Here is a 23,166-nt window from a genome sequence, read left to right as displayed (position 1 = left end):
CATATTATGGTTAAAAAAATAAAGCACACAGAGCAAGAAAATAATATTGGAAGCTAAAAGAGACAAGTTCAAAATCACCTATAAAGGCAAACTCACCAGAATGACAGCATATTTCTCAACAGACACTTTAAAAGCAAGGATGCATGTAATAACATATTTCAAGCCCTACAAAAAAATAACTGCCAATCTAGATTACTGTATCCAGATAAGCTATCCTTCATAATTGAAGGATAAATAAAACTTTCCATGATAAACAAAACTAAAGAAATTCATGACCACCAGACCTGCACTGCCGAAGATAATTAAAGGAATCCTACACAAAGAAGAGAAAGATAAATACAACTATGAAAATCTGGAAAAGAGTAATTTGCATTAGATAAGTAGATAAGCAAATGAATAGTAAAAACCAAACACTACAAAACAACAAAATGGTAGGAATTACTTCATATCTTTCAATAATAATTCTGAACTGTGATGTTATAAATTCTGCAATCAAAAGGCACAGATTGGTATATTAGATTAAGGAGCAAGAACCTACCATTTGTTGCCTGTAAGAAATGTTCCTTATTGGCAAAGACAAATACAAGGTTAAAGTAACCTAGTGGGAAAAGATTTTCTAAGTAAATGATGCCTATATAAAGAAACAGGGTATCTATATTCTGTCACATCTGACAAAGCAGACTTCAAAAACATTAGTCAAAAAAGACAAAGAAAGTCACTGCAAATTGATAAAGGTAATAATTATTCAGTATTATATAATAATTATAAACATATATATTGAACAGTTTCTAAAGCAAACACTACTGGACATAAAAGAACAGATAGACACCAAGTCAATAATAGTGGGTGACTTTAGTACCTCACATTCACCATGTCATCCAGAGAAAAATATCAACAAGGAAACTTCAGAATTAAAGAACATTAGCTATGATTGCCTACATTTTAAAAAATCAGAAAGATCTCACTCAAATAAATAACCTATTTATATACTTTGAGTTCTGAGAGAAACAAGATCAAGAAAAAATCAAAAGCAGTCACTGAAAAGGAATAACATAGATAAGGGCAGGAATTGATGAAATGGAGACTCAATGAACAATACAAAGAATAGATGAAATGAGTTCATTCTTTAAAAATGTAAGCAAGGTTGACAAACCCTTGGCCAAATTAACTAAAAGAAAGAGGGAGAAGACCAAAATTTTCAAAATTAGAGATGAGAAAAGAGATATTGCAGCAAGTACCAGTAAAATCCAGAGGATCACTAGGTAATACCTCAAAAACCTATATTCTCATAAGCTGAAAAATATAGAAGAAATGGATAAATTCCTTGATGTATATGACCTATTATAATTAAACAGGTAACAAGTAAATAAGTAGTAATGAAGATTTTCCCAACAATAACAAAAAAAGCACAAGACCAAAGGAATCACTGTTGAATTCTGTGACCATTAAAGAAAAATAACAACAATGCTCCTCAAACAGTTTCATAAAATAAGGCAGGAAGTCTACAAACTATGAAGTCAGTATTATTGTAATAACAAAATTTTATAAGGACAAAACACAAAACATTAAATTATAGAACAATTCCTTCTATGAATATAGATGCAAAAATTGCCAATTAAACACTTATAAACTGAATGCAACAACACATTAAAACCACCATATACCCTGACCATTACTGGCTTCATTCCAGAGATGCAAGGATAGTTCAACATACACAAATCAATAAATTTAATGCAACACATTAACAGAATAAAGGTTAAAAGTCACATGATCATCTCAGTAGATACAGAAAAGTCCTTTGGCAAAATTCAGTATCTCATCATCATAAGAGTCCTGGAGAAACTAACAAAAAAAGAATGTATTTCTTACATATAGCCAGCATCCTAAAATATGGGGAAAATTGAAATTATTTCCTCTAAAATCATGAACAAAGCAAAGGTGTCCACTCTTTACATTTTATTCAGTGTAATACTTGAATTCTTTGCTAGATCAACATAGCAAAAGGAAGAAATAAAAGGGTGACATATAGTAGAAGTCAAAGTATCCCTATTTGCAGGTAATATGATTTGATAATTAAAATTTGTGGAGAAACACTTCTCTAAAATTAAGCATTTCTTCTCTCTAATATTGTTTTCCTATTTAGTTATATTTGTACAAAAGCTCCCCTTAAAAATAAGATCCTACTGTGTATAAGATTCTTTTCAAATAATCTTATCATATCTACATATTACATATCCACATACACACACATACATGTACGGATCAAATATCATTCTTTCAGTGTTGATAAGATCTGATTAACTTTTCCATTTTTTCTTTCATATAACTATATTTTTCTAATTTATCCAGTTGTCAAGTCTCAATAGTTCCCACAAAAGTCTTTATTCTAAAATAAATGAGATTACTGAAGATAACCAACCGATAATGTATCCCTATATATATCATTTATGTGCCAAATATGTAAATTCACTCAATATATAGAAGATAATTTTGGTATTGCATAATTTTAATTAAGCTATGTTACCAGCAATTTATCACACTTCTTACTTATAAAGGTAGTACTAGGTTTATATGCTGGATCTCCACCATGTGTAATATAAAGAGAGAGGACTGGTCATATCCATGTTTGTAACGTGTGCACAATGCTTGTCAGGTTGGATTCTCCCATTGAGCTTTTATTTATAAACAGGGAAGAAAAACTATGCATATAAAGAGGAAACAAAAAGAAAAGCAGCAAGAGGCAGGTAGAAAAATATGGCATGTAAGAATATAAGTAGAACTGCTTTTTTTCTGATGTCTGTGGATAAAAGGTACACCTTCATCTCTAAGATTGACTTTGTACATATTTAGTACATTATTCCTTTGTTCAACACTGCTAAACATCTGTTTACCAAATGTTTACTGCCAATTTAACATTCCAGTCACTGTGCTAAGTATGAAAACTGAAATGTATCACAAAAGTCTATTATCATAGTAGATTTTTATAAATTAAGATATTCCTGATTGCATGCTGTACTTGCAATTTTAGCACACAGGAAATGGAGACCTGGAAAGGACTGTTTGTCATAAATAAAATAAAAGCAGAAACATTCTCATCTCCATAACCAGCACTCACTCTAACATAATAGGTGACTTCATCTTTCTTGGAAGATTTATTGTAACAGGTAGCTCAAAGTTTGTAATAATGAGGTAAGTATGGAAGAAAAAAGAAAGGAGTGAAGGGTAAATGACAAAACTGTAGAAAAATTACCATAAAGAAAGCAAAAATACAAGAATAGAAAATATTCTGTAATAAGCACTAATTTCCAATACAAATGAACTTCAAGGTGCACTGTTCCCAGAAGAGAAACCTAAATGTTTTCAGTGCCTTTTTCCTTAGGATTCCTACTATTCCTGCCTGTAATCTAAAAACATAAAGAAAAATGTGGGGATGCAATCTTTGAATGAATTAGATATTCCTTATTCTGAGATCCTACTAAGAATGTACACTGCATTTGCATCCCATAGGTAAGGGAAAGAAGTGACTTGCTTATAAAACTGAGTATATAACTCTCTTAAGATCTTAAAAATTAAAGTTAAAGCCCACAAGTCCTCTTTGTTCTGAAAATGTGTGGCTATTTGGTAGCAGGGACGACAGTCTTAGAGTTTCCTTTGAAATTAAAAAAAGCAATGCTTTGGAATTAAACAATTTAGATGGTTAACTGTTGGTAGGTTAAGATACGGTGCCCCCCTCCCCAAATAACTACATACTAACTCCTAGGATCTGTGACTATATTGTGTTATATTGCTAAAGAGAAGAAAGTTTATAGTTGGAATAATGTTTCTACTAAACTCACTTTGACATAAAAAGATGGTCCTTGGTTTTCTTGGGGACTAGAGTAATTGAAAACATCCTGAAATGGGGAGAGGGAAGCAGAAGAGTCAGAACAAAGGAGATGGATTCATGATCAAGACTGAACTGGCAATGGCTGGTTTTGAAGATGTAAGAAGGCCATGAGACAAAGAATGTGGGTAACCTCTAGAAGCTGGATAATACAAAGTAATTGACAAATATTTTCTCCCACTCTGTGGGTGGTCTCTTCAGTTTAGAGACCATTTCTTTTGTTGAGCAGAGCTTTTTAGTTTTATGAAGTCCCATTTATCTATGCTATCTCTTAGTTGCTGAGCTGCTGGAGTTCCATTGAGAAATCCTTGCCCATACCTATTAGTTCCAGACTATTTCTTACTTTTTTCTGTACCAACTTTAGAGTTTGTGATCTGATATTAAGATCCTTGATCCATTTTAAGTTAATATTGGTATATGGTGATAAACATGAATCTAGTTTCAGTTTTTGCAGACTGCTAACAAGTACAGGAAAGCAATGTGAGTCAACTCCCTGTGTAGCTATCCTTATCTCAACTACCAAAAACCATTGGTCCTTCCTATTATTACTTTTACTCTCTCTTCAACAAAGTTAAAGATAAGGGCAAAATAGTGTCTGCCTGGTAGTGATAGGGTAGGGGGTGAGAAGGAAGGAGCAGGGTAGATAAGGGAGGAGGCGGGGAGAAGGGGAGAGAAATGACCCAAACATTGTATGCACATATGAATAAAAGAAAAAAAAGTACAAAGTAATTGATATTTCTTAGCATCAGCAGAAAGGAAAGTAGCCCCATCAACAACATAATTGCAACTTAGTAGAACCAGTATTTAACTTTTGACCTCTAGGACCATGAGGTAAAAAAAAAATATGTTGTATTAAGGCATACTTTGTTACAGTAGCAATAGAAAACTAACATATGAAAATAACATAGAGGAGGGGGAAAGCAATTATGAGTGTAACAAAAAGAATAGTTGAGCAAAGAGTTCACAAGTGTACACATATCCACAGACACACACATACTCAAAGAAAGTATTCCATTAGCAGGATGAAGTCACTCTAAACAATAAACCACCCAAACAAAAGGATAGAATGGAATATATAAAGACAAAATAAGGACAGTACTAAAGTTTAGTTTGGATCATTTTTATTTTATCGTTTTTACATTTACTTACATGTGTATACATTATTTGGGCCACCTCACCTCTCCTTCACTTTCAGGCCGAACCTATTCCACCCTCTTGTTCTCCCATTTGTTAAAGAGAAAACATAAGACATAATAAAAAAATAGTGTTTTTGCTAGATAAAAATAGCTATACAGAGATTCCTTGCACTGCTTCATGCACCTGGGCATTACAATCCATATTGGTTCATCTCTACCAGACCTCTTCACTACTTCCCGGTCCCCTTCCCATAGTGACTTCTGCCAGTTTAAGATGAAAATATTTGCTTCACTACAGTTAGCACATCAACTACTTTCAGTTTTATGTTTCCTTCCCTTTCCCTATTCCTCCCATGTGCATTCTTACATGAGAGAGAACATATAATTTTTGGCCTCTGAGGCTGCCTAAATTCACTTAAAATGATGTTCTCCAGTTCCATCCATTTTCTTGCAGATGACAAAATTTCATACTTCTTTATGGCTAAATAAGATTCCACTATGTGTAAATACCACATTTTCTTAATCCATTCATCAGCAGTGGGGCATCTTGGCTGTTTCCACAGCTTGTCTTTTGTGAACAGTGGTGCAATAAACATGGGTGTGCAGGTGCCTTTGTAATAACCTGAGTCACATTCCTTTGGGTATATCACTAGAAGTGGTATTGCTGGATCATATGACAGATCTATATTTAGGTTTTTAAGAAGCCTCCATATTGTTTCCCAAAGTGGTTGTACTAGCTTACATTCCCACAAACAGTGTATGTGGATTCTTTTTTCCTGTCATCCTCACCAACATTAGTTGTTGGTGGTGGTCTTAATGGTAACAGTTCTAACAAGTGTGAGGTGGAACATGCCTGTGTGGACAGGCATGGTGAGCATTTTTTCATGTGTTTTTGGCCATTGGAACTTTTTTTCTTTTAAAAAAGTTCTGTTTAGTTCAGTTGCTCACTTCTTCATTCTTTTCTTGATTTTTGGGGAGTTTAGTTTCTTAAGCTCCCTCTAAATTCTGATTATCAGTCCCTTGTCTGACGTATAGCAGGCAAAGATTTTCTCCCACTTTATTAGTGGTGTCTTCAATTTAGAGAACATTTCTTTTGTTGTGAAAAAGGTTTAAAATTTCTTGTAGTCCCATTTGTCAATCCTTTCTCTTAGTTGCTGGGCCACTTGAGTTCTACTAAGGAAGTCCTTGCCTATACATACTGCTTCCAGAGTATTCACTGCTCTTTCCTGTACTAAGTTCAATGGTTTTGGTCTGATATTAAGGTCCTGAATTCACTTTGAGTTGATACTAATACAGGGTGATAGGCATGGATCTACCTTAAGTTTTCTGCTGGCAGATAACCACTTTTCCCAGCAACAATTGTTGAAGAGTCTGTCTTTTCTCCATCATATGTTTTTGGTGCCTTTGTCAAAAATAAGGTGGGCAGAGCTGTGTAGATTCATATCTAGCTCTTCTATTCTGTTCCACTGGTCTTCATATCTATTTTTGTGTCAGTACCATGCTGTTTTATAGCTATGGCTCTGTAGTTTAGTTTGAAGATGGGTATTGTGATACATCCAGCATTGCTCTTTTTGTTCAGTATTGCCTTAGCTACTCATAGCCTTCTGTGCTTCCAAATGAACTTTAGGGTAGATTTTTCAATCTCTGTGATGAATGTCATTGGGATTTTGATGGGAATTGTGTTTTGTACAAGTAGATTGCTTTTGGTAGAATAGCCATTTTTACTACATTGATTCTACCAATCCACGAGCATGGTAGATCTTTCCACATTCTGTAGTCTTTAATCTCTTTAATGGTTTGTAGTTCTTGTAGAGGTTATTTGCATTCTTTGTTAAGTTTATTCATAGGTATTTGATTATTTTTAGGCTATTGTAAATGGAATTGTTTTCACATATTTTTTCTCAATGTGTTTATTGTTGGTGTATAGAAAGGCTAAAGGCTATGGATTTTTAAGTTGATTTTGTATCCTGCTACAATGCTGAAGCTTTTTATGGTGTTTAGGAGTTTTTGAGTGGAGTTTTTTGGATCTTTGAGGTATAGGATCATGTCATTTACAAATACAGATATGTTGAATATTTCTTTACCTATTTGTATTCCTTTTATTTCTTCTTCTTGCCTTATTGCTCGGGCTAGGAATTCTAGAAATATGTTGAATAAGAGTGGGGAGATTGGTCATCCTGTCTCATTCCTGAATATGGGGGAAATGGTTTTAGTTTTTCCCCATTAAGGATGATGTTGGATGATGTTTTTCATATGTAGCTTTTATAATGTTGAGGAACATTCCTTCTGTTCCTACTTTTCTTACAGCTTTTATCATGAAATGGTGTTGAATGTTATCAAAGGCTTTTATTGCATCTATTGAGATGACCAAGTATATTTTTGTCTTTGCTTCTATTAATGTGCTGTATTACATTTATTGATTTGCACATGTAAAACCATTCCTGCATCCCTGGGATGAAACTGACTTGGTCATGGTGAATGATCTTTGTGGTGTGTTGTTGAATTTGGTTTGCCATTATTTTATTGAGTATTTTTGCATTGATGTTCATTAAGGAGATTGACCTGTATTTCCCATGTTGGTTAGGTCCTTGTATGATTTTGGGATGAGTGGAATACTAGCTTCATAAAATGAGTTAGGCAGTGTTCCTTCTCTTTCTGTTTCATGGAAAAGTTTAAGGAGTGTTGGTATTAGTTCTTCTTTAAATGGCTAGTAGAATTCAGCAGAGAATCTGTCAGGTCCTGGATTTTTCATTTTTGAGAGACTCTTCATATCTGCTTCAGTTTCATTACATGTTATAGATCTGTTTATGTGGTTAATATCCTTTTGGTTCAGTTTTGGATGGTTATACATACCTATAAATTCATATATTTCTTCAAGATTTTCTAACTTATTGTAATGTATGTTCTTAAAATAGTCTCTGATGATTCCCTGGTTTTCCTTGGTGTTTGTTATTATCTCCCTTTTTGTTTCTGATTTTAATAATTTGGATCTTTTCCCTCCTCATTTTAGTCAGATTTACCAGAGGCTTGTCAATTTTGTTTATTTTTTTCCAAAAAAAACCAGCTTTTTTTTAAATTGATTCTCTTTGGGTTTGTGTGTGTATGTGTGTGTGTGTGTGTGTGTGTCTATTTCATTAATTTTGGTCCTTTTAAAATTATATCTTTCCTTCTGCTTGTTTTGGTTTTGCTTGTTCTTGTTTTTCTTGGAGTTCAAGATGTAGCATTAAGTTGTTTATTTGAGATTTTTCTGTCTTTTTAATATATGCATTTATGCCTATAAACTTTCCTCTTGGACTGCCTTTGCTGTGTCCCATATTTCTGGTATGTGGTGTTTTCATTTTCATTAACTTCCAGGAACATTTTGATTTCCTCTTTTATTTCTTCTACAACCCACTGATCATTGAGTAATGTGTTATTCAGCCTCCAATTATTTGCATATTTTCTGCTGTTGTTTTTGTTGTTGAGTTTTAGTTTAATTGCATTGTGATCAGGTAGAATGCAGGGGGTTATTTCTATTTTCTTATATTTCCTGAGGCTTGCTTTGTGCCCTAAGATATGATCTATTTTGGAGAATGTTCCATGGACTGCTGAGATGAATGTATATTGTGCTGTTCTTGGATGAAATATTCTTTAGATATCAACTAGGTCCTTCTGACCTATGGTGTCATTTAGTTCTAGGATATCTTTGATGATTTTTTGTTTGGATGAATTATTTATTAGTGATAGAGAGGTGTTTAAGGCTCCACTATCACTGTGTTGGAGTATGTATCTGCTTTTAAATCCTTTAGAATATTTTTGATGAAATTGGGTGCACTGACATTGAGTGCATCATTGTATTGATAGATTTATAATTGTATTGCACCTTTTATTACTATGAAGTGTCCTTCTTTGTCTCATTTGACCAATGTAAGTTTGAAGTGTACTTTGTCTAAGTTTTGCTGCCTGTTTTGGGGGGCTATAGCTTGGTAAATATTCTTCCAGCTTTCATCCTAAGCCAGTGTTTATTTCTGTTGTAAGGTCGGTCTCTTGTAAATAACAGATTGTCAGATCCTTCTTTTTAGTTGAGTTTGTTAAATGGTGTCTTTTGAAGGTTGAGTCCATTGACATTCTGTGTCAATATTGATAGATATGTGGTGATTCCTGCCATTTATTTTTCTGTTTAAGAATTTGATTGTGTGGCAGCCAAATTACTGCTACTTTCTGGTTACTTGTCATTTCTTTTCTTGCAGTTTAATACTTCCCATGCTCTCGTGGTTTTGTTTCCTTTCATCTTCTGTGTGCAGAATTCCTTGTAGAATATTCTGTAGTGGTGGCTTGGTGGTCATATATTGTTTTAGTTTCTGTTTATCATGGAAGACTTTTCATTGCTCTGTCAAGTTTGAATGATAGTTTTTCTGGGTAGAGCATCTTAGGGCTGAAGTTATTTTCCTTCAGTGCCCAAAATACCTCACTACATTCCCTTCTTTCTTTCAAGGTTTCTGTAGAGAAATCTGCTCAATAGATTTTGATGGGTTTACCTTTATATGTTATTTGATTTTTTCTCTCTCTCAGCCTTCAATATTCTTCTTCTGTCCTCTGTGCTTGTTGTTTTAATGGTAATATGCTGTGGAGAGATTCTATTTTGGTCAAGTTTGTTTGGCATCTTCTAGTCTTCCTGTATCTGAATGTACAAAACTTTCTTGAGATTTGGGAATTTTTCTGATATTGTTTTATTGAACATATTACATATTCCTTTAGCTTGCACATTTTCTCCTTCTTCAGTGCCCATGATTCTCAGGTTTGGTCTTTTGATTGAGCAAGTGAGTTTTTGCATATTCCTTTCACACCTCTTGAGTTGTTTGACTAACAGTTCTTTTGTTTTTCTTTAATTTCTATTTTATCTATGAGCTCTGAGATTCAGTCTTCCACTTGTTCTAGCCTGCTGGAGTGGCCTTCCACTATTTTTTGTTTGACTAAAGGGACTTTTTATTTCCAGGATATCTGTTTTATTTTTTTCCTGAGGTTTTCCATATCTTTGTTCAACTCTTCTTTTATATTTTGTGTTGTCTTCTTTAATTCATGTATCTCTTTTTTTAAAATTATTTCCTTTGGCTGAAGTCTCATCTGAGCTCATTTATTTATTTCTGTGTCTTCTCATGGTCTTTATTTTTGGTGTCTTGAGATTTCTTGCGTGCATCTTGTACATTCCGGTTAACCATGTTTAGCATATTCTCCATGCATTTCTCTGATATCTTCCAAGCTATCCTGTTTGAGAGATTTTTTTGTAGTTATCACTGGGTTTCTTACTGACATTTATCATTGTTTTGTTGGGGTCAGGAACTGAGCATCCATTTTCTTCATTTCCTACTGAATCCTCTATTGATTATTTTATTGATTAGAGTGGATTCCATGCCTTCTTCTTCTTTCCATTACTTGACTTGGTACTGTGAAACTATGTTCTTGGTTGGCTAGTTGGTGGCTTGAATTGCTTGTTTTCTTTCCATTGATTTAATTTTTATTTTGTGACTGACTTTGGTTGTTAGCTAGGTTGATATGAACTTCCTGGAAGTGTAATTGAGCAATAGCAAATTCACAGGTTCAATGCTAGAATATAATATGTGAATATAATATGTTGCTTACATATTATATAGAAAACTCCTTGGTGATAATATCTATAAACAGTGGCAGTTTGTAGGGAGAGGTAATCATTATTAGGCTAGATATAAAAACTTGGGTAATTGGTAAAGGTGGCACTAAAAGGCGGGGGTGGAAAAGGGTGGGGGGTGGGGGAAGAGCTATGAGGGCTCCTAGATTTTGTGGCTTTTGTATGTGTTTGGGTGTATTTTTGTTGTAGTGGAGGTTGCTTGTTGCAGGGATTCAGGGGCTGAGGGTGTTTACAGTTGGTACAGTAGGTTAGTCAGTGGGTGGTGAGTGTGCAGAAGTGCAGGGCAGTGTGGTGACAGGTTACGGAAGAATAAGCAAGGGATGTGAAGACAGGGAGAATGAGTGGATGAGAAGAGGCAGAAAGAATAGTTGGGAGGGAGAACTAGATAGTGGATTCTATCTAGTACAGGGAATGGAGGAAAGTGAAAGAGGTAAGAATAGGGATAAGAAAATAGTGATGGTAAAGTTAATACAGAAGAAAAAAAACATCCAGTACCACAACAACGAAAATGTCAGTCTGGCAAAAATTCTGGGGTTATTCTTGTGAGTAGTATTTGGTTCCTTCTGTCCACATGGAAAGTTGCAATTGGCAGTGCAGGTAACTCAGTGCCAGTTCGTGAGGATGGTCAGAGCTGTTGTTGTTTTCACTAGGCTGCAGCTGCATTGCCCTACAGCTGCAAGTCTGTTTGGTTGGGTCCCCACCCAGCATAGTGGGATGATTCAGTTTTAAGTACTGCCCTTTGTCCCATGAAACCAGCTCTAGCATCTAACTCCTGCCTTGCTTTGGGAGGTTGGCTGGTTGCCCCATCCCCACTCTCAGGCTTTGTTGCTTTTCCCATTTGTTCACTGAGAGTTCATCTCCTTGCCCCACCCCCATTCTCTGGGACAGGTTCCACCCCCACCTCTGATGTCAGTGTTAGATTACAATTCATTGTTTATGCTTTCAGGTTTTTTTTTTTTTTTTTTTCTGGTGGGAGATTCAATCTGTCCAGGGGCTGTGCTAGATTATGCTCCTGAGGGGTTGGTAGGGGAGTCGCATATGGTGTGTGATGTTCACCTGTTTGTTCTGCAGATTCACAAAAGCAGCTTTGGACTTGGCCAGCATGGAGAAATGGCATATTACTTTTCTCAGCATGGAACAGTGTAGGGAAGATTTCCATGGGTTAAGGGTCCAGGATGTCACAGATTTAGATTCTGATTGAGGCCCTATCTTCTGTCTGTTGAGAGGAAAAAAAGAAAGAAAGAATAACCACGGGGCTTTTTTCCCAGGGTGAGACACAACATTGCTGGCTGTGCTGTGTGGGATTGTACCAGCTGTTAGGTGCAATTAAAAGCTGTTTCAATGGTCAGTCCTTGAATTTTATGAACACCTAATGTTTTGGCAAATTATTATTTTGGCTAGAAGTGATCTGAGTTACCCAAGTGTAACTCCAATGCCTCAAGGTGGTTTCTAGAGTCATGGAGCTTAGGATTTCTGATTCTCTACCCTGAACATCATCTTGAATCTTCTGGTTTGGATCTTAAGTGTCACTGAAAGGTCCATGTGTTGAAGTCTTTCTTCTGAGATTGTTCCTACTGGGAGGTGGTGGAATTTGTAAGACACGGATCCTGTAAGGATGACTTTAGTCACTGCCAGAACATTCTTGAAGGGGACTGTGGGTTATTAGTCTTTTGATTTCTCACTCTTTGATTCTTGACCATGTGAAGTGAGCAGCTTTCTGCACCATAAGCTTCCACCATGATGTACTGCCTTCCCCCTAAAGCAATAGGGTCAAGTGACTATGGACTGAAACCTCCAAACTGTGAATCAAACTAATCCTTCCATTTTTTTAAAGTTAATTACTTTATAAATTTTGTTATTGTAATAGAAATCTGACTAACACATAAAGGTTAACTTGGTAAGATTTTTCTCTCTCTAGGCATTCAAAAGACAAAAAAAAAAAAAAATCTGTTGCTAGGTCTGTAGTCCTGAAGTTTTAAAACTTTATACAAACTGAGCATTCAATTCAAATGTCAAACAAGAAAACACATCTTGATCATATTCAAAGAAAAATCACAAAAACAAACTCATAAGTAAAATTTAAGCATGTTTAAATCTTCCAAATTTGAGGGAGGTAGGCAAGAAAGGCATCTTGGGTAACTTTACCTCTTATTTAACATAAATTTGTTTATTATCATTACTTTGTCTGTTATGGTCATATGTTAGGATACCCAATTTTCTCTTCTTTTTTCCAGAAAAGTATACAGATTCCTAGTGAAACGCACTTTCAAAGAACCAATCATAGAATGCTGCTACACAAATTCATCTTGCAGACACACTATTTTCTACTCAGAATTGCAATTGCAAATTTCAGTGAATGACCCTATGAAATGGAACTTACCATATAATATAATGAATTTTAAATGGACAATTAAGCTACCAACAGCCTTTAGCCTTTTATGCTGCATACATGGAATCAGTAGCTATCACACATTGAAGATATTTAAGAATAGAATTATGGAGCATGTAAGTGTCAAAGAAGCTATGGAGGCAAAAATGGGTGAATATAAACAGTCATTGGCTTCCAGGTATTTAAAATCAAATTGTTTTACCTATAATAAAATACCATACATGCATACATACATACATATGTACATAATTTTACAGGTTGTGATACTGAAATAACTTAAAAAGAGGAAATGCTAATCTTTTGTTAAATCATTTGCAAACATTCTGAAAAATTCTAATTCTTCTATGTAGTAAATCTAGGACCTTAAATATACACATGTCAAGTATTTTAAATAAGTTGTGTATTTTCAGTATAAGAATCAAGTTGAAAATTTTGATTTGAGCTTAATTTCTATTAATTGAAATTATCTTAGGAGAAAAAACATCTTTCCCTGAATAAGATTATTTCTTTTGAAAGTAATTAATAGAATAAGATAGTTTATTTGAAAGTCTAATATCTACTAAATATCACATTAAAACAGATTCAGCACAATAACTTTCAGTGTGTGTAGTTGCAATGTACAAGATTCATAGGCCATCCAAGAAATGTAAAATGTGTAGAACACTGTAAATGGAAACATAGAATGCACGCTTAGATTTGCTCAGCTTTTATCTCCTACAACTGACAAACTTTTTCATATCATTATTAAGGATAAGAACTATAACTTTCACATGTTCATTCTCAACGCCTGGCCACAACTCTGGCACAAAATGCCTATTCAATCAACATTTATTAAATATATAAGTGAATCAATTTCTATAATATTAACTCTTAGTTAACACAATATGAGGTAAATCCAAAGTAATGTGCTGTTAACATAGTTCTTAAAAGCAATATGATTATTTGTGAGGAATATATGTTGCCTAAAAATCGCCAAGTAGCTTTAATGTGCTATAGAAATTTAAAAATTTTATTTTATGCTTATTGTGATAATTATAAAAATGATTGGGGAGTAATCAAGCAAGACTATAGTGATTTCAGACTTCATGCTTTTTCTGGTATTAATCTAATTGCCATTCCTTTACATTTTAAATATATTTTTTCTTGATTCCCTTCAAGTCAAAGGTGATAAGCAAGAACTCTACCATTTGAGCCACACACTCAGCCCTTTTTTTCTGAGTTTGTTTTCAAATAAGTTAGATATTGTGGGTTTTTTCACAGGCTGGCTCCAGACTATGATCCTCCTACTTCCATTTCTCGAGTAGGAGGGATTAGAGACATGAGTCACCACACCCAGGGTTTTTTTGAGGTAGGGTCTACATAATTTATTTATTTATTTGGCCATCCTGGCCTTGAGGTGGTCTCCCATCTCCATCTCCCAAGTAGCTGGAATATAGGCATATTCCACTCTGCTAAAGTATATATGCATTTTAAAAAATATCAGTATTTTTAAAATACTGGTTTGTGTGGTGGTTTTTAGGAGATGAAAAAACAAGTAGATAACTGCAAGATTACATAAAAATAACAGAACCTCAACCCACAACATTCAGAGGAGTCAAATCCCTTATCCACATTACCATTCCAGAAATGTTATCAGATTTGTAGGAAATACTGCTAATCTCTAGTTATAATTCAAGAAGTTAAGTAATAGTTTCAATTGACCCCAAATTGCCAATATTTTTGTCATCTTTTTCTCTGTTTCCAATTTAGGATTGATTAGAGAAAGAGAAATATGTATTTCTAAGTGATATTTTCATTTCCTCTTGAGTTCTGAAGTATCACTGTAGTGTATGCTTTCATTATTTATCTGACTGGTGAATATTATGTTTCTGGTGTGCTTAGAATCATCCCTGTAATCAATTCTAGAAGGTTTTCAACCACTAACTCTACTGTCTTATCTTAAATTTTGTTCATATATATTCAGGCAGTCTCACTGTATCCTCCATGTCTCCTATTATTTCCTTTCATTTATTTTCCTGTTAACTAATTCTCCTTTCAATTTTGTTTAATATGGAGATTAATCTGCTTAGTTTTTTTTATTCTACAACTATATTTTCATTTCAGGAAGTAAATCATTTTACTCTCTATATATTTTGATAGTTTCTTGGTATCTTGCTTTAGTGAATCTGGTATTTAAAAAAATGCATATATACTCTAACAGAGTGGCATATGCTTGTATTCCACCTACTTGGGAGGTAGAGATGGGAGACCATTTCAAAGCCAGCACTGGCTAAATAAATAAATAAATAATGTAGACCCTATCTCTAAAAAACCCTGGGTGTGGTGGCTCATGCCTCTAATCCCTGCCACTCAAGAAGTGGAAGTAGGAGGATCATGGTCTGGAGCCAGCCTGGGAAAAAAACCCCACAAGATCTTACTTATTTGAAAACAAACTCAGAGAAAAAGGGCTGAGTGTGTGGCTCAAATGGTAGAATGCTTGCTTACCAAGTACAAGGTCCTGAGTTCAAACCCCTGAACTGCAAGAAAAAAAGCACACACGTATATATATATATATATATATATATATATATATATATATGTATATAAATATATTTATGTGTGTGTTTATTTATTCACTTGTATACATATGTATAACATTTTGTATTACAATTTATGTAGTCCCTAGAGGCATTCGGATATTAACAATTCTCAGCATTGCAATTTTTATCACAGTAATTGGATAATCTATTTTGGTAAGCTTATTTTTTGGTCTTATTTTACAGGAGTCTTTCAGAAATAATGTAGAATAAGGAATTATATTCCTATTTTGCTAGCAGCTTGAGAACACACTCAATTTATAACCTTTACAATACCCTTGAGGGTTTGGGTTTAGGGAAAGAGTCAAATTTTATCATCTCTACCTTCCTTTTCCTCAAAATTTCAGAATTCCCAAGAAAGCTCACATCCCTGCCCTTTCAACTTCCAAAGTCCATTTCCTGGACATTTATATAGAGCCTTGGTTCATCTTAGGCTTTGTCATTAGTTTGTGTGGTGGTTTTTAGGAGATGAATAAATAAGTAGCTGACTGCAAGATTATATAAAAACAACAGAACCTCAACCCACAACCTTCAGAGGAGTCAAATCCCTTATCCACATTACCATTCCAGAAATTTTATCAGTTAGATTTGTAGAAAATATTGCTAATCTCTAGTCATAATTCAAGAAGTTAAATAATAGTTCCAGTTGGCCCCAAATTGCCAATATTTTTGTCATTTTTTCTCTGTTTCCAATTTAGGATTGATTAGAGAAAGATAAATATGTACTTCTAACCAATCTCATATGATGCCCATCTTCTAGTTAATTCATCTAGAGCTTCCCTATGTCAACAGCCTTCAATCAGGGCATACCTCAAATTTTCCTTTGCTACTATAAAGCCGTATCTCTTATAAGTGATGACAAGCTCTTGCAATAGAAAGTTTCAGCTACATCGTCTTTACTTTTCCAGTCTGGTGGATCTTTGTTTATTTTGTCCATTTACTATGAGTGAAATATTTCTTGAGTTCTCTCTTTCCTTTTGAAAAATGAGCAGAATTACAAAGAATGTGTTTGATCTAGAATACGGTTGTTACAGAACAAGATTATTCCTTAGAATTCATCATCATGTATAGCACTAGAATTTGAAATTCTTTGTTAATAGTTTCACTAAATTTACCCTGTCAGGCAAGAGTTTTGGAGGACAGGATATAAGCAGAAAAGTATTAATGTTTCTTGGTCAAAAAATTTTTCAATCATTTCTCTTGTCTTGTTCATGTTCTTTTCCCATTGTGATTTCATTAGACATTGCCTCTAAACTTTCATTTGAATTTTGATTCTTTTCAAACAAGTCTGCTATAGCCTTTTATATTTTCATAATATGACTCAATGGAGAATATATAGCTATTAAATGAAGTTTTCCATTACAAATCATCAAAAATAACCACCAAAGTAATTACTTCCCTTTATAGGTAGCATGGAATTTCCTAATAAAATCATATGGTGGTGGACACAGAAAGACGGTAATGTTACATTTTCTTAGTGTTTTAGCTGAGCACTGAGAGACACACTCTGCAGCATCCTTCAAGGCAGTTCTATTGCACAGCAGGTATAAGTCAGCCCACTCAGGTCGGGACATCTTCCTATGTAACTACTTAAGCCAGATACAATTATAGGTTTATCAATGTTTGCAATATCTTTGTAAGATAAAACCTGATCAACATTTTAGACTGCCATATAGAGAAATAAAATGACAAAAGAACATTCCATATCATCTTACTCTTAATTATTTTCATTCCTCATGGCATTTTTATTGCATAGCTCTCTTGTTTTTCCAATAGTATACCTTATATGTTCTATAAGCAAGACTACAAATAATTTTAAACAACACAATATTCAATCTACAGTGCTAGCTAAAAAAAATAATTCAGATGGAGGGTAAAAGAAGAGGTTGATTGAGGGAAAACATGATAAAATTACTTCGTACGCATGTAAGAAAACTGATTAAACCATTAAACAAGGTGGGCAAGGGGGTAAGAAGGAGTAGTGCAGGATAATTTTGATCAAAGAACATTATATGCATATATAGAAATGTCACAATGAAACTCCTTTGCACAAGTAAAATATGCTAATAGAAAAGAAAAATAAGTAAATTTCCTTTTTCTTATGTACTATATACTCTTTTTGAATACATTTTGACTTTTGAATATGACAAGTAAATGTCGTTCTATAGGTTGGAATGTAAATAAAAATTAATATCTATATATTATCAAAGCTTTTAAAATCACCTATTATCATACAACTAAGATATTTTTCAAATGGTATTAGATTTATTTATTTTATTTTGGAAAGGTAATTTGAGGTACCAAAAAGTAGATTAGTAATAATTTTTTTGATTTGGGTTTGGTTTTATTTTTTGTAATTTTAAATTTTTTGTTTTTTATTACCATATTATTGATGTACTGGGGTATATTGTGACAGTTATAAAAGTTCTTGAAATATAATTGATTTCACCCCATCCATCATTCTCCCTTATTCCTCCTCCCCCATTCCTGGAATAGTTTTGACAAGTCTCATTTTTTTGTTTCCATATATAACTTCCTATATACATATCTTAAACAAGCAAAAATGTCTTTTTTCAAAAGCAGAGAAAAGCAAGGTAAAACAGATCCTGTCTGGGGGTTGATATCAGTGGAGGACATAAAGAAATGTTAAAAGAGAGTGAATATAGTGTAATAGATTATTTTTTCTAAAGTAACACTAGAGGTAGAGAGAAGAAAACTCATTGAGATAAAAGAATATTTTCTAAGTATTGATATCATTTCTTATGATGAAAACTATTACTTCTACACTTAGGACATTTAGGGAAAATGTTTGGTTTTTTATTCCTTAAATTAATGGAAACTTACCTATTTCTAGATTAAGTAAAATATAAATTTTATTAAGCAATATTTTGAAGAATTAGAGATCTATCTCAAAAAAAATCTAGACGGAATTTATATTATACATAATGGATACTTGCAATATTTCTGGCCGTGTAGAATCGTTACCATATAGAAGAATACACAGAGAATTATTTAACACAAACAAACAAAACAACAAGACATAAATAGATACAAATATAATGGCATTTAGTATTATTTTAATAAACATTTGAGATTGAACATTAGAAGTGTACACACTGTTTTAGGATGAAACAATGTGTCTCTCACAGAAAAATGTACCTTAACCTTGGAACCTGTGATCAGCACCTTGTATGGATAAAAGGGATCTTTAAAAATATTGTTAAGGCAAGCATTTTGAGGTGAAAAGTTTTCCTAGATTATCTGATTGAGTGCTAAACACAATCACGTGTTTTTGTAATAGGGAGGCTAAGGAGAATTTTTACATAAACAAAAGTTGTGTCAGTAATTTAGGCAGCAGAAGCTAGAAGAGGTGAGGAATGCATTCTCCCCAAATCCTCCTCCTGGAGAACAGCCCGACTCCTACCTTTTCAGTTCAGTAACACTGATTTCAGTCATCTGGACCTGGAACTGTGAGATGATACATTGCTACTGTTTTAAGTCACCTCACTTATGATAATCTGTTAGAGCAGCCACAGGAAATTAATACACAGAGAAAACACCCACATAACACACACATACACAATTGAAGTGAATAAATTGCTCTATATTTAAGATACTAGATTTCAAGGAGCAAAACTAAAAAATTCTTTATAATTACCAATGCATACAAGTAATTTTACAGTTACCAATTGTTAATTCTTTAAGCAAAATAGTCTTGAAATGGATTACTTCAAAAGGAGTGAGTTTACTTGTTTTATTACTGATCTTTCTTGTTAGAAAACTAACTTTTCAGTCTACTTTCATTGTTATCTGCTCATTGTGTTCTTGTCTGAGACATGATAACATAAAAATCAATGAAGTGTTTATTTTAGTTGCCAAAAGCCTAATGTGAAAGAATAAAAGCTACTTAGCGTGAAGTTGGTCTTTTTTACGATGAGGAGCACTTATTTTTAAGCCATGCCATGTGCTTATGATAGGAAAAAATATTTATAGGAAGAAATAGCAAGGATTTTGTTTCTAAATACTTGCTAATATGAAAATAGTCAAAACCAAAGGTAAATAAAATTCTTTCTTGAAATAAATATATACAAAGTTATATTTTGATACATTAGTAATTGTCAAGAAAAACCAAAGCACATTATGATAGAGATTGCTTTACACTTATTCATGGCTAAAATCTGAGAAATCTAATCCAGGTATTTCAAACCAAGATTTGACTTGTAAATTTCTTTTATGAGAGAAAAATAAAGCAAAATAAAAACCATTAATATTTCTTATGTTTGATTAGAGATGAAGGTATCAACTTCAGGGTTGTCCTGAAGGTTTTAAGCAATAAAAACTAGTAGAAAATCATAAAAAGCACCTGGGTATATATACCACATTTTCTTGATCCACTCATCAGTTGTGGGCCATCTGGGTTGTTCCTATGGCTTGGCTATTGTGAATAGTGCTGTGATAAACATAGGTGTACAGGTGTCTCTATTGTATCTTGACTTACATACCTTTGGATATATAGGTTGAGGAGCAGTATCACTGGATTATATGGCAGTTCTACCTTTATCTCTTGAGGAATCTCCACACTGCTTTCTATACTGGTTGTACTCATTTGCATTTCCACCAACAATGTACAAGTTTACTATTTTGCCACATCCTTGCCAGCTTTTGTTGTTTCTGACCTTGAATATGGTCATTCTAACTGGGGTGAGATTAAATCTTTTTTTTTATTCACATGTGAATACATTGTTTGGGTCATTTCTCCCCCCTGCCCTCCTCCCCTCCCTCTCCCCCCTTCCCGCCCTCAGTTACAGGCAGGTCCTGTTCTGCCTTTATCACTAGTTTTATTGAAGAAAAGAGACAAGCCTAACAAGGAAGATAAAGCATTTTTGCTAGTTGAGTTGAGGATAGCTATACAGAAAGATTCCTAGCATTGCTTTTGTATACATGTGTTATGACCCATGTTGATTCATCTCTAACTGATCTTTACCCTGGTTACTGATCCCCTTCTCATGACAATCTCTGTTGCTTTAAGGTTTCAAATGCTTTCATGTTTTGGGTTTTCTACCTATTTCTATATCACCCAAATGTGCTCTCCCCTTGTCAAGTGATCCAAGTCCACCCACATTGCTGCATTTGCCCTAGATCTAAAGTTCACATAAGAGGGAGAACATATGAATTTTGGTCTTCTGAGCTTGGCTGACCTCGCTCAGGATGATGTTCTCTAGTTCCATCCATTTACCTGCAAATGATAAGATTTCATTCTTCTTCATGGCTGAGTAAAATTCCATTGTGTACAAGTACCACATTTTCTTAATCCATTCATCAATAGTGGGGCATCTTGGTTGTTTCCATAACTTGGTTATTGTGAATAGTGCCACAATAAACATGGGTGTGCAGGTGCCTCTGGAGTAATCTGTGTTGTATTTCTTTGGTTATATTCCCAGGAGTGGGGTTGCTGGATCATACAGCAGGTCTACGTTTAGATTTTTAAGGAGTTTAGATTTTTTCCAGAGTGGTTGCACCAGCTTGCATTCCCACCAGCAGTGGATTAGGGTTCCTTTTTCCCCACATCCTCATCAACACCTGTTGTTGGTGGTGTTTTTGATGATGGCTATTCTAACAGGGGTGAGGTGGAATCTTAGTATGGTTTTGATTTGCATTTCCTTTATGGCTAGAGATGGTGAGCATTTTTTCATGTGTTTTTTGGCCTTTGAATATCTTCTTTTGAAAAAGTTCTATTAAGTTCAGTTGCTCATTTTTTAATTGGTTCATTGATTATAGGAGAGTTTAGTTTCTTAAGTTCCTTGGATTTGCATCCCTTTTATAGCCAGGGAAATTGAACATTTTTTAATGCATTTATTGGCCCTTTGGACCTGTTCCAATATTAATTCATGTCCCCATTTGTTTATTGGGATTTTGGTTCTTTGGGGGTTGAGTGTTTGTTTCCTGCAGATTCTGGATATTAGTCCCTTATAGGATGAATAGGTGGCAAAGATTTTCTCCCATTCTGTGGGTGCTCAGAATTTTATTGGGGTTTGGTCTCAAACCTAATTGACCATTTACATGGTTAGCCTTAGTTTCCAGTCCTTTCTCTAAATCACATTGTTATACTACCTGGACCAAGGAAATAAAATTACATTTACCAAGGAAGACATTCTAGGGGCTTAAGGATCATCTTCCAGGAACCCAGGGTAAAGAGTACATCTCTTTTTGGGCAAAGTTAATGTTTTCCTGCTTATGTATTTTTTCCTAATGCTGAATAATGTCTGTGCTTTGACTATTGCAAAGTAATGTCAAATTTCAAGGCTATTCAGGTTTATCCCACTTTATTTACTCTTTCCTTTTCCTCTATCAACACCATACTCACATTTTAAAATAGAACATTTGCATTTAAATGCTAGTTTGGGAATAAGGCATATATCTTTGCTATAAAATTGGTACCACACAGTTCTAGAAGCTCAGGTGCATGCAGAGAAAAAGGACTTTAAAAGATTTGTTCAGATGCAGATTTGCTAGTTGGAACCACAATTTCTTAAAACAGTGTTACTCAGTAGTGTACATATTAATGTAATGAAATGGGTGCAATTTCAATTTAAAATAAGTATTTTGTAAAATCCTTTATGATGTTGCTGGATCTTTTAATCAGTTAGCTCATCCCTCTCAGAGAAAATAAATCTTAGTATAATAAGGAATATGTGGAGATATCTTAGAAAATCTAAATTTTATCAGTCAGTGCAGACACATTTTAATGTAAAAATAAATAAATAAAATTGGAAGATAAATGATTCAACTACAGAGGCAACACAGGTGGAGAAAGACAAAGTATAAATATGTTCATCTGTAACATTTCTGAATGAAGTAGTAGGTAAGCACAGTTGTAACAGGGTTGGGACATTGTTTCCAAGTGTTTTCCTTTGAGGTAATGTTAACAAGTAAACCTAAGTCATAGAGCTGTAACAAACCCAATCAGTGGAAGTTGTTAGATGACTTATTTTGCAGTTATAAATTCCAGCCTCAGTTTGAATGCTTTAGAATGATTTGTGAAATGAGTCTTAATTTCCATAATAAACATAATAGTAAAATAATGATGTTGAATGGCACAACTGTTTCTGATTCTTGAGCAAACATCACAATAATGACTGGGTGGATGTTATCTTTCCTCTGATTTTATGGACAGCTTAGAAGAAAAAGAAGAATTGTGTGGGTCTCTGGGATGTCAACTACTTCAGATTTTCTTTCCTAAAATTGAGTATGTTCTTAGATATCTATGATAGTTTGTACTATGAGTTAATTTTTGAAGAATTTCTTTTGTATCAATTTAAAGAGTACAATTGCTTATATTCCATTTGAATTACCAAGTCAGTCTTCAAGTAAGGTAATTTCACTTACTGTTTGATCAAGCATTACTTTAGATTTTTCCTATCATTTTGGAAAGCAATGAAATTTATGGCCATAATCAATAATATCACATTTATTTTATTATTCTTACTTTTAATTGACACATAATAATTCTACATATTTATTGGGTACAGCATGATAAT

This window comes from Castor canadensis, chromosome 2, assembly GCF_047511655.1.
Source record: "Castor canadensis chromosome 2, mCasCan1.hap1v2, whole genome shotgun sequence".
NCBI classification, from domain to species: domain Eukaryota; kingdom Metazoa; phylum Chordata; class Mammalia; order Rodentia; family Castoridae; genus Castor; species Castor canadensis.
This window is presented reverse-complemented; position numbering follows the sequence as displayed.